Below are 11,466 nucleotides of genomic sequence, written 5' to 3'. Positions count from 1 at the left end.
GCACTACTCGTCCTGATATTGTATAAACTCACTTTAGGATAGAATAAAACTTGTGGTTAAAAGTTAGCGAGAACAAAGTAAATGACATCTTGCTATCTGTTGACCTTCTGTTATGTTGAAGCATCTTGTTATTTGAAAACATCCCGTTATCTGTTAACCTTCAGTCAGGCTGAGACTTGAGATAACTTGAGTCAACTGTCTGTTATGTCTTGTTAACTGGGACATCCTGTTATCTGCCGACCCTCAGTTAGGCCGAAAGCCAACTCAGCATTTTTACAGCTTGGAAAACAACTGATTAAGCAAAAGGTGAAAAGTGCATCACGAGGAAGACCTACGGTCTTCCTCCCAAAGACCACTGCCCACATTTTGAAGACCCCGACCCATAATTCTTGGAAGGCTTTGCGCAAGCGCAAGGACTGATAAGCTAATTAGCATACGAAGCGAGAGTAGGCGGGGTTAGGTAATGAATATGTATAGGCGCTAATAGAATATTCATTGTTTCGCTGTATAAATATGAGATAGTTTGTCACTTCAAACATGCACGATAGGCGGAAGGATCCCCCGTGCATCCAGCGCTGCAATAAAGAATATACCACTTAAGGAAATTTCGGCTTTGATCTTTAAATCAGTCCCCTGACTCCTCCGTTCTCTCATAGAATTTTTGAGGTCCGGCTCGATCACCGATGTCCTGGGTCCCACCGTGTTCAGGCGCCATTTGTCGCAGGAAGAACGGCTGAAAACATGACACACAACAATATGGTCAGATCATGCTCTCTCCTTTATTACCCAAATAGCCTGACTTTTATAGCAATCTAGCAGGGGCGGATGTGAAATATGTTCATCTGATTCGTGTCAATATGGAACAATGCTAGGGCCTCATAATGAAATGTGACCTTCTGTCTTACATCCCCTTGTATAAATAACCACAAGTCCAAGAGAAACAGAGTGGTTAGTGTATATAGTTCTTGTATCTTGCAAAAGAATGGTCTAGCAGTTTGTGTTGATAGAGGGTTTGAGACTTGGGTCTGGGAGATAAGAGAATAGGGGGGAGTTTTTTGAGATAACTGCTGACTATTGCATGAGACACAACTTTCTGACATCTGGCCCAGAGACTACTAAATAAGGAGAAGGGGGGGAAGATGAAGAACAACCGAAGGACAAAGCCTGGGAGGAAGACTACAAGCCTTCGGTACGAGCGACCCCCAGAGGGACCACCAGAGACTGATATGCATGCATCCGTGGGACAGTTCAGGTCCCGGGAAACTAATTATAATAACCTTGCCTTTTCCAAAAGTGGCAATGAATATGTATTAGCCTAGGAGCATAAAAACCAGCCGCCTGATGTAACTGGTGTGCGTCTTGGTGGAGCAGAGACTCCCGGCACACCCAGCACTGTTTGCTTACCTCTATTACTTTAATAAATTGTAAACTTTGATTATAGTCCTATTTGGGACTCAGTCATTTATAACTGCGGATAGTGTCTCACACAAGATTATTGGTCAAAAGCACTTAGACAAACAACTGCAAGAAAACAACCCCCTTGTGGTAGCAGTCACGTAGACCTTGTCCTTGAAGAAATGCCGGATGCTTGCAACAATACTGTTAATTCCTCAGTCGGGCGATAGAAGAACATCGTTATGGCAACTCCTTGTAGTCATCCTGGTAGCTCGGTTTGCTCAGCTGCAGCAAGGCATGGCCTCCTTGCTGTTTCAAAAATTCCTCGACAAGCTGTCATTTACATTTTATAGTTTTACAACATCTTTTTATGCCATTATCTGTTAAATAATGTATTTTTAATGTGTTTAATAGCATGCTTTATAAATAAGTTATTAAAGAATGTACCTGCAGCTAGTGATCACTTAATAAATATTAATAAAGCAATTCCAGATGAGGCCATCATTAAGAGTGTTGGAGCACACCCACGCTAGTTACCTAGAAAGAGTTTATGTGCTGGATCCAGAAAAGTTTGGGAGGGTTGTGATGGGAAAGGTGTTGGTAAGTAGCGGTAGGAAGGAAACAGTTTTGCAAAGCCCTTTTGGCCTTGAACTCCAGACTGAGTAATTTATTTATTTATTTATTTATTTTCCTCCATGAAATACCAGTGGCAGGTGGGGAAAGGGGGGTTAAATAGAGTATAGTGACCCTGAAGATGTGCCTGGGTTATTGTCCATGGTAAAGGAGCAGCCCAAGGGTGGCTTTGCAGGAAGGCAATGGTTAGTTCACCTCACTGGCTTTTCCTCTCATGATTAAAATATTAACTTAGCCTTGAGAAATGTGGAAATTTGGTCTGAAAATTTTGACTGAATCTATGTTTTTTGATGTTTTCATTTGGGAACTGGTGCAGCCAATAGACCTGCAGCCTTGGGGTAGGTACACTTGCTCTCCAACAAATGCATTTTTGTTCTAGCTAGGGAGTCTAAAAAGCACCCATGGGTGTCAAATCTGGGGAGAAGCATGGGGTTTTCCAGTGGAAAAAGCCACCCAAACCCAGTCAATTTATAAGCCTCCCTCCAAAAAACTCAGTTTGCTTACACCATGGGATTCTGGGTGGCAGATGAGTTATCCACAACACCACTGGACATTGTGCAGGGGGTTGAGCAAAATTTTCCTTAGTGTTGGAGACTGGAGCAGACAGGTATGCAATCACTTCTGGTCAGGTAGGCACTGGCAGAGAACACCAGCCCTCCTGGGTTACCTGTGTGGATATGGAGAGAAAGATGGTCCTTTAAAGCACTCTTCATAGCCCCTGTCCACGGTCACCTTCTGGAGCAGCAAAACATTCTCAGCACTGTGTTTTCAGCAGAGTGGAGATGCTCTCCAAGGGGAGAAAGTTCCTCATGGAGGAAAAGGCAGAAAAAGCAACTTTTTCTTTCCACCTCCCCTTTTCTGCTCTCATTACAGACCAGGTGCTCTCCCACAACACAGGAAGCAAAGGAAACATTTGAAAGATCCCTCCTCTTTCTGCAGCTCCCATAATTGTCTTTGACACTGTTTATCATCTGTGATAATACAGCTGTGCCCTGTTAGCTCCAGTTGCCCTAATTCATGTTATCAGTCTGGCACCAGGGAGAGGAAGGTGAGAGGTAGGGAGGAGAGGTGAAGCCATTACAGAGCTGACAGGACAGTGAGAATGGAGCGTGGTGATGGACTAGCCATCACTTGACCTGAATGCAAACATACATCCTATTGGATTGACCTTTCCCTGAGAGTAACGGATTACCTCATGTATCATTTTTGCTACATTGCTGGCCATTCCAAGAAGATAGTTTCTGGTAATTAAGATAGATTCCTCATATAATCCACCCACAACAACAATCAATAGGTGCCTCTAGAGGGATATTTCCAGATTATTGCTATGTCAGCACAATTTTTGGAAGTTTTGTAGATCTTATCATGAGAGGCATAATCAGCAGAGCGACATGGGGGTGATTTCTGGGGAGGCAGAGTATTTGCAGGAGCCATGCATCTGTTTGTGTGTATAAACAGGTGACTGCCCTCTCTTGCTTAGGATGAGAAATACGTAAGACTTACAAACCCTAATACCACTGCAATGAAATATCATAGCAGAAACTTTGCCGTCCTGCATGACTGCAAGCCTATTGTGGCAGCAAAACACATCTGTGATTCTGATTTTGAGAACTACTGCAGCTACCTATACCAGACTCCTGCTCCCACTCTGCTCAGTGCAGCAGGCACTTATTCTCTCATGCTTCATCTTTTTTTGTTGTGATGTTTGAGTTGCTGGAAATTATGGAGCAAAGGTCCACAGCACTGTAAACAGATAGCAGGTTGTACTTGCAAAGGTGGAACCAGGTGAAAATGTTTTGTCTTCATTTGCAAATTGAGCACGTTTGATGGAGATGTCCACCTGGAAGCCTGCATGCAAAAGATACAAGGGCCTCTTGCTTCTCTTCATCCAGTCGCTCCTCTGGCTGATAGCCAGTCCCAGTGTCATGATGTCTCTGAAAACCAGGTTTGGATCTGGGAATGGAAAAGCCTGCACGGTACAGCTGCACAAAGCAAGAAGCTTCCCAATTTGTGCAGCCCTCTTTAGTGGAAGATACACTGTCAGTGAAAAGAGGAAATTCCAGATTTTCAGTGGGGGTCAATTCCTTGTCCACATGTATTTGACCTAACTAAGTGAGGACACTTTCTCTAAGTTTAAGTCTAATGTAATAATTTCAGAGAAGAGCTGAGAGCCACAGAGTCCTTATTTCAACCTTGCATTCCTCCACCAATTCCTGACGTTAAGATCATTCCTTTCCATCTCTTAGACTCATTTTACAGGAGTTTTGGCTATATAATATGTGTTCATATCCCACCACAGAATTTGAAAGAGAAATACAAGCCCTAAGGAAATATTCCGAGACCTCAAAGTACCAAGGAAGACAACATGCAATGTATGTTATTGTAATAAATGGCTCAGTCTTCAAAAGAGGACTATAATCAAAGTTTACAATTTATTAAAGGAACAGAGGTAAGCAAATAGCGCTGGGTGCGCCAGGAGTCTCTGCTCCACCAAGATGCACACCAGTTACATCAAGCAGCTGATTTTTATGCTCCTAGGCTAATACATATTCAGTACTACTTCTAGAAAAAAAAACAGGGTTATTGTTATAATTAGTTTCTGGAATCCAAACCCTCCTACTGGAGCATGCGTATCAGTCTCCGGTGGTCCCTCTGGGGGTCTCTGGTGCTGAAGGCTCATAGTCCTCCTCCCTCTTGTCCTTCTCCTTTGTCCAACTTGGCTGTATGTCAGAGACTTGTGCAGCGTCCCCTGCAAGCTTTGTCTTTTAGTTGTTCTTCAGCTCTCCCCGTCTCCTTAATCTCCTGGCCAGATATCAGAGACTTGCATAGCGTCCCATGCAATAGTCATAATAGTTAGCTGTTATTCTGAAACCCCCCAGATATCAGAGACTTCAAGGAAAAGCCTACAAATACATTGCCCTTCAAGCTCTCTATTGACACGAATTGCTAAAACATTCCTTTGCAAGATGCAAGAACTATATACATTAACCACTCTGTTTCTCTTAGACTTGTGGTTATACAAGGGTATGTAAGACAGAAGGTCACATTCATCATACCATGCAGCCCTAGCATTGTTCCATACTGAGATGAATCAGATGAACATATTTCACATTATGGCCTCCCAGCCTGTTTCTGGTTTGCTATAGGCAGCTAGAGAAAAAGCTGTGCTCTTGAATGACCAGGGCTGTTCCAGTGCTTGTTTGGGGAGTTCAGTAACTCACCTAATAAGTGGGATGGATGACAGCGTTGGTGTGTTAGAGCTTCAGAGTGAGGGTTGGCTTTGCAGTCTCTTGAAGTGGGTGGTAAAACCTGGGCCAATGTTGAGAGGATCTGAAATGTGTTCCCTTAGTCATATTGATCTATGAAAAGCAGCCAAATATGAGTTGGGATATGTGCTTTAAAAAATGTCAATTATTTCAAGCTGTGAATATAAATAAAGTTAATAACTTGACTCTTTCCATTTCCCTTTTTAGCTTTTACTCTGTTTTGATGACCTGATTTTCCAGAAAGGGATATTTGGTAGGTCAGTGGTGGAGAGGGATGCAGATGAGTCCCTGTAAGGTTGAGGCACCATTACCATTTCTGCAACCCCAGTCTGGGTCTTCTTGCACAGACCTCTGAGGGATCACATACCAGATGACTTCTAGTCAGAGACAAAACCTCCAGAGAATTACATTTTTTTTCTTACTGAACATTTCACATTTACCTGATACATATTTTCCATCAGAGTCATCTTCTAGTCTGTGTCTGCTCTGGAAATTATGTCACTGGATGTTGTGGTAAAAGGCAAATGCAGAAAAACCCTCTTGCAAGGGAAAATCTCTTACGGAGCTCCCCAAACTTTGAATTGCAAATTGCATTTCTAACATTGAGAGACAGTTACTCCCTTTTGTCTCCAGATTTTGTTGTTAAGGTTTCCATGAACATGTGGAACATTTTTGTTCCAGCATCCTTCCTAATATTTTAAATCAGCTTTACATATCTTCTATGCCCCCTCTGATCTTCATGGCTTTTCAAATTTTGTTTTGTTGTTGTTTTTTTTTTTCATTTTAGCTTTCTATTTCACATTAGCACATAAAGAAAAATGCATTTTATTAGAATAGCTATGTTACAGCTAAGATTATTCTTCTCCCTGTGGATGAAACCAGATAGTGTTGTGCCATATGGCCTACGTTATAACAATCTCACTTTGGCTGTATGACCAAAACCTAATCATAGGATTTTGAGAGGAAATTATTATTATTCAAATGCAGTTTCACCCCTGATACATTTTAGAGCCATAAAAGAACATTAACTGGTTCTTCTTTTATTTGTTTCAAAATACTAAGGTTTTATATAAATTGATCAAGCTTTTAAAAAATCAATTATATTTGTACTCCCCCACACTACTGCATGTAAAATTTGTAAACAAAAATAAAAAGAGATCTGTCCACAACTAAGCCAATGTAATAGCCTTATTAAAAGGTATGGGCTGCTTTTCTGGAGGACTAGGAAGAGCATCTGATTGAGGATTTTTGTTAGCGCAGATCAGCATTGCCACTTTGGGTGTACAGAGGCAAATTCCAGAAGAGCAGAGGGACAAGGTTTTAAATATGAGTATCTCTAGCTGGGTTTGGTTTTCCGTTTAGGTGAAGATAAGTGATACAAAACCACACAGCTGTTTAGGGAAAGTACACCACCAAGGTTTTACTGAGAAATGCAAGAGCTGAGAAGAGTTTCTAAGTTTTTTAATGATTGTTTTTCCTTATTAATACAGTAAAAGAACTTTGAGAAACTTCTGCCAACTCACTTGACCATGGAATTAGTAGGTCTCCACTGTTCAATGTACGTTATGGAGTCAATGAAGTGCCACCACAGGCTATTGCCAGCAGGTACAAGCCCATCAGATCAACAGTTGGCTGGAAATAAGGGAGAGCTCTGGAAAAAATCCCCAACCTCTTCCATGACTCACTCCTTTAATCTGATCTTGAAAATAGCAAATAAAAGATCCAAACCCGGTTTTCAGAGACATCATGACACTGGGACTGGCTAGCAGAGTAAATAAAAGAATACGAGTATCTTCTGGTCTTAAGGATCAATGCTTTTGTGTGTGTGTGTGATTGTGGATTAACATCTTTCTGAGCTCCATTGAAATGGCCCATTATAAAAAATGAGGTTGACTAAGATGATTAAACATTATTTACAGAAAGGACATGGGTCTGATTAAATCACCAGGAGGGAGGTCTCTTTTATGGTGACAGGAAAAAATACACATCATTCATCAGAGATGCTTGCTTCATTTCAGTAATTTGGGACTAAAGTAACTTGGATGGTCTGTCAGCTTCAATACAGTGGAGCTAACTAGGAGATCATGTAAATAAAAGCTGATGATTAGATCAAAAATTAAAGGGCCATCATTTTTCTTGTTATGTTGCAATTTACTGATGAAGTCTTTATAATACTGTCACCAAGCACACACCCCCAACAGTACTTACTTACTGGGCTACATTTTTAAAAAGTATTTTAATAGCTTCCCTCTAGAACCTGGATAACTGGCCAAATTTTGAGAAGTTCTGGCTAGATATCTCCACAAGGAGACCTGATTTTAGCAGGGCTCAGCATCTGAAATTCCTATTAACTGCTCTTTTCAAAATCAGATACTAAGGAAATTTGCTATAAACTTTTTTTACCTAGTCTTGGGTCCAAGTTCATTTTATTAGTGAGGCCAAGAGAGAAACAGATTTTAGTGCCTGTTGCAGGAAGCACGGCCAAAAGCACGACAGACACCAGTAGAGTCAGATCATGCTCCGTTTTATTGCCCGAATAGCCTAACTTTTATAGTGAACTTAACAGGGGCGGATAGTGTCTCACACAAGATTATTGGTCAAAAGCACTCAGACAAACAACTACAAGAAAACAACCCCCTTGTGATTAGCAGTCACATAGACCTTGTCCTTGAAGCCAGAGGATGGTAACAATGTTTTTCTAAATTCCTCAACTGGGTGATGTGGGAACACTGTCATGGGAACTTCTCATAGTTGCCCTAGTAGCTTCGTTTGCTCAGCTGCAGCAAGCCATGGGATTTTTGCTGTTTCAAAAAATCCCTCAACAATTCCCCCCCTTTTTATTTTTTTGTTTGTTTGAGAAAACCAAGCCCAATGTAACATTTTTGCAAGTAACCCTTTAACCACATTTATTACAATACAACACGCAATGATGATTGACACCACAACAAACAGAATCCTTAATCCCTCTTTGATTAATCCCAGTAACCATCTATGCATCGTCCCAAACAAATCAGTGAGCCATTGATTGAAAGGATTGATATCATATTGAATCTTTCTCATGTGCTCTTTCAGGAAAGTAATGGATTTGTGAATTGACTCATTATGATCAAAAAGGTTTAAATAGCACATTCCCTCAAAGTCCTCACACCCATGCCTTTGAGCCAAGAGCAAGATGTCAATAGCAGCTTGGTCCTGTAAAAGCACATGTCGCAGACTATTTTGATCTGGTAACATCTCCTCAAGTATCTCTGTCGTGGCATGGGCTTGCTTCTCGGCCCAGCATACCAATTTTTCTAAGTTGTTAAGTGCAGCCGCAGATGCCACTCCAGGCACTAAAATTGGCAATGCCTCTCTAGCTGCAACCCCACACAATTCAACATTAGCATTGCAATCCGGTGCGAGCAATGCCCATTTATGTCTGGTGATCTCACGCAACTGTGACAAGCTAGGAGCAAATACAATGAGTTTATCTAAGTAACATGGACATCTGATAGCATTTGCATGGATACCTTGCCAGGCCCTATCCCCGCAAATCAGAAAAACATCAGAAGGTAAGGCCAAAGCTGTACAATTGTTCCAAACACTATAGTTGTTACCCCTTGTCTCCGTGCCCTAAACCCTACTTAGCAATGTCATTGCAATCACAGGTGTTATTTGTATTTCTGTACCCGTATGGCCCTATCCAGGTTCCTGTAGCAGGATTCATCTGATAGCCACGGCTACGTTTACATTTGTAGCCACCTTTCAGGTTGATACAGATTTGACTACAGATACCAGGGTTTTGGCATTCATCAATATCTCCACAGGTTCTCTTGTCTACAAGCTCAAACCCAGCTGGACAGTCACATTCATTTATGTTGCATTCCTTCAGGGGCTCATCACCCCAGTCCTTGCAGTCTCTCTGCTGGTTACACACTTTATTGATATCTATGCATTCTCCACTTCTGCACTTGAATTTGCAAGGTCCAGAGCACTGAATAACATTGTTACAGTTTGCTGCATCAGTGCCATCTAGACAGTCTCTCACACCACTGCACTGCCTACTCCCATGGACACAGTTCCCATCTTCACATCTGAACTGGTCTGGCCTGCAGGTCCGAGAAGGGCAGTTAATTTCATCACTTCCACCCTTGCAATCAGGATCTCCGTCACATCGCCACTTCTTGTGGATACATTCACCTGAGCCGCACTGCACCTCACTCACAGAACACTTCACAGGAGGTGCAGGCTGGCGGCCACACTGCTCCAAAGATTCATCCGAGTGGTCGGAGCAGTCAGCATCATCATCACACACCCAGCTGATAGGGATGCAGGCAGAACCCTTGCACTGGAACTCATGAACACCACAGGTAGGAGGTGCACACTCCAGCTCATCGCTACCATCACTGCAGTCATCTTGACCATTGCAGACAAAGCTTTTGGAAATACATTGCCCACTACTGCATGTGAACTCTGCTGCACTACAAGTCACATTGCCACAATTCTCTTCATCTTCTCCACTGTCACAGTCTTTTTCACCATCACATTTCCATGACACTGGGATACACTGGGTTGACTGAGGACCACAGCTGATTTCATTTACCCGGCACGTTCTCATATGACACAGCTCAGCACTCTCGTCAGACCCATCTTCACAGTCCGGATCCCCATCACACTGCCATCTGTTTGGCACCCACTGACCACTGTTGCACACAAAGTCAGATTCAGCACGTCTTCTTCACACAAGCACTCTCATCACTGCCATCTGAGCAGTCTTCATCACCATCGCATTTCCAGAGTAAAGGAATACAGTGTTCACCATTACTACACGGGAACTGGGATTCTTCACGTTTTGCTCTAGCACAGTCGGCAGCAGTGCACAGGCAGGTGAGGACGAACAGCAGGCAAAGCGCCCCGCAGCGCAGCAGCGCCCGCCGCCGCCCCGCACTGTCACCTGTGTCACATACTACTCCTATTACCCGTGCTGTTAGTGTCAGTGGCATCCTCCTGATACCGTTTCTGTCTTTGTCACCCCCTTACTCTCCCCCTTTTCTTTTGCCATTGACCAGTCACCGCAAATGGATGAGACACATGATTGCTAATTAGGAAAGAGAGTGCAACGTCTGCTATACGGCTGCAGGCAGTGCCGGCTGCAACCTTAGAAGCTATTTGTGAAAGAGCCTGCCCGTGTTCATTTGGTAGTGTGATCCGCGGCTCTGCACTCCTGCCCTGCAATAAAGGTAGTAATAGAGCTAAACCGTCATTAGTAATCCGTACAACATGGCAACCCCACAGAATGTTATCCAGGAACATTTGTACATTTATCAAATTATGTAACAGCATAGTTATAACAACGATCTGGGGACGAATAGTCTTTTTTGCATTGCAAGATAAACCTCTCATAAAAAGAATGCTAGAGAGAAGCAGCACAGCCGCTGCTGCCTCCATGGTTATGTCAGACAGGCTGCAGGGTCCTGATGTCCGTCCCTCTGCTATGTGCCAACTCGCCACACGTTTCCCGCAGCTCCCGTGTCCCTCCACGGCTCCCGCGTTTTCCGTGGATCAATAAAAGGATGCTGGAACTTATTTCTTGTAAATGCAAGTAGGTCATTATCAATGGCATTGGGAGCCTTGCACGGTGCTTCAGAGAGACATTTTCTCTCTTAGCTCAGTCATCAATTAAAAATCTGACAATGAATCTTGGAAAATGTGAACAAAGGCATTTTATGACTTACCTCAATAAAAGTCTGGCAGGCTGCAGTTCTTCCTTGCTGCTGTTAATTGTCTTCCTCACAGTGCCTGCTGCTGGCTTTTAATGTCCAACACCTGAGGGAGATAGAGTGAAATCTTGTCAGGTAAGTCAGTTGGCTGGTACTGTTAATGAAATTCTTCTTGCTTTATCTGTTGTTAATACCTATTTTATACATAGCATAAATTATATGTGAAGAGCTCATGTATGCTAATGACAAATGCAGTTTTGGGAAGAGATGAAGGGTGAGTTATTTCAGTGCCCCAGCTTGTTTTGCTCTCCTAAATGAAAAGAAGTCAGACCCTTAGCTCAGTCACACAGTTCATCATCTTCATCATCCTGCTCCTGTCAGTAGGTTTTTGTCTGGTATCCATGTTTGAAAGATTGTTTGCAATCTGATGGACAACCAGAAAACAAAGCCTCTTTTTATTCTGAGGAACATGC

The 11,466-nt window shown here is 42.7% G+C and overlaps 1 protein-coding gene and 1 pseudogene across 1 annotated transcript in view; one reads left to right on the top strand and one right to left on the bottom strand.

Annotated features, from left to right (window-relative positions):
• Positions 1-11,466, top strand: part of LOC119712996 (immediate early response 3-interacting protein 1) — a 349,750-nt gene that overhangs the window by 150,135 nt on the left and 188,149 nt on the right. The window lies entirely within an intron of this gene.
• Positions 7,768-10,974, bottom strand: LOC113841299 (very low-density lipoprotein receptor pseudogene; annotated as a pseudogene).

Source organism: Anas platyrhynchos, chromosome W, assembly GCF_047663525.1.
Source record: "Anas platyrhynchos isolate ZD024472 breed Pekin duck chromosome W, IASCAAS_PekinDuck_T2T, whole genome shotgun sequence".
NCBI classification, from domain to species: Eukaryota; Metazoa; Chordata; class Aves; order Anseriformes; family Anatidae; genus Anas; species Anas platyrhynchos.
This window is presented reverse-complemented; position numbering and strand designations above follow the sequence as displayed.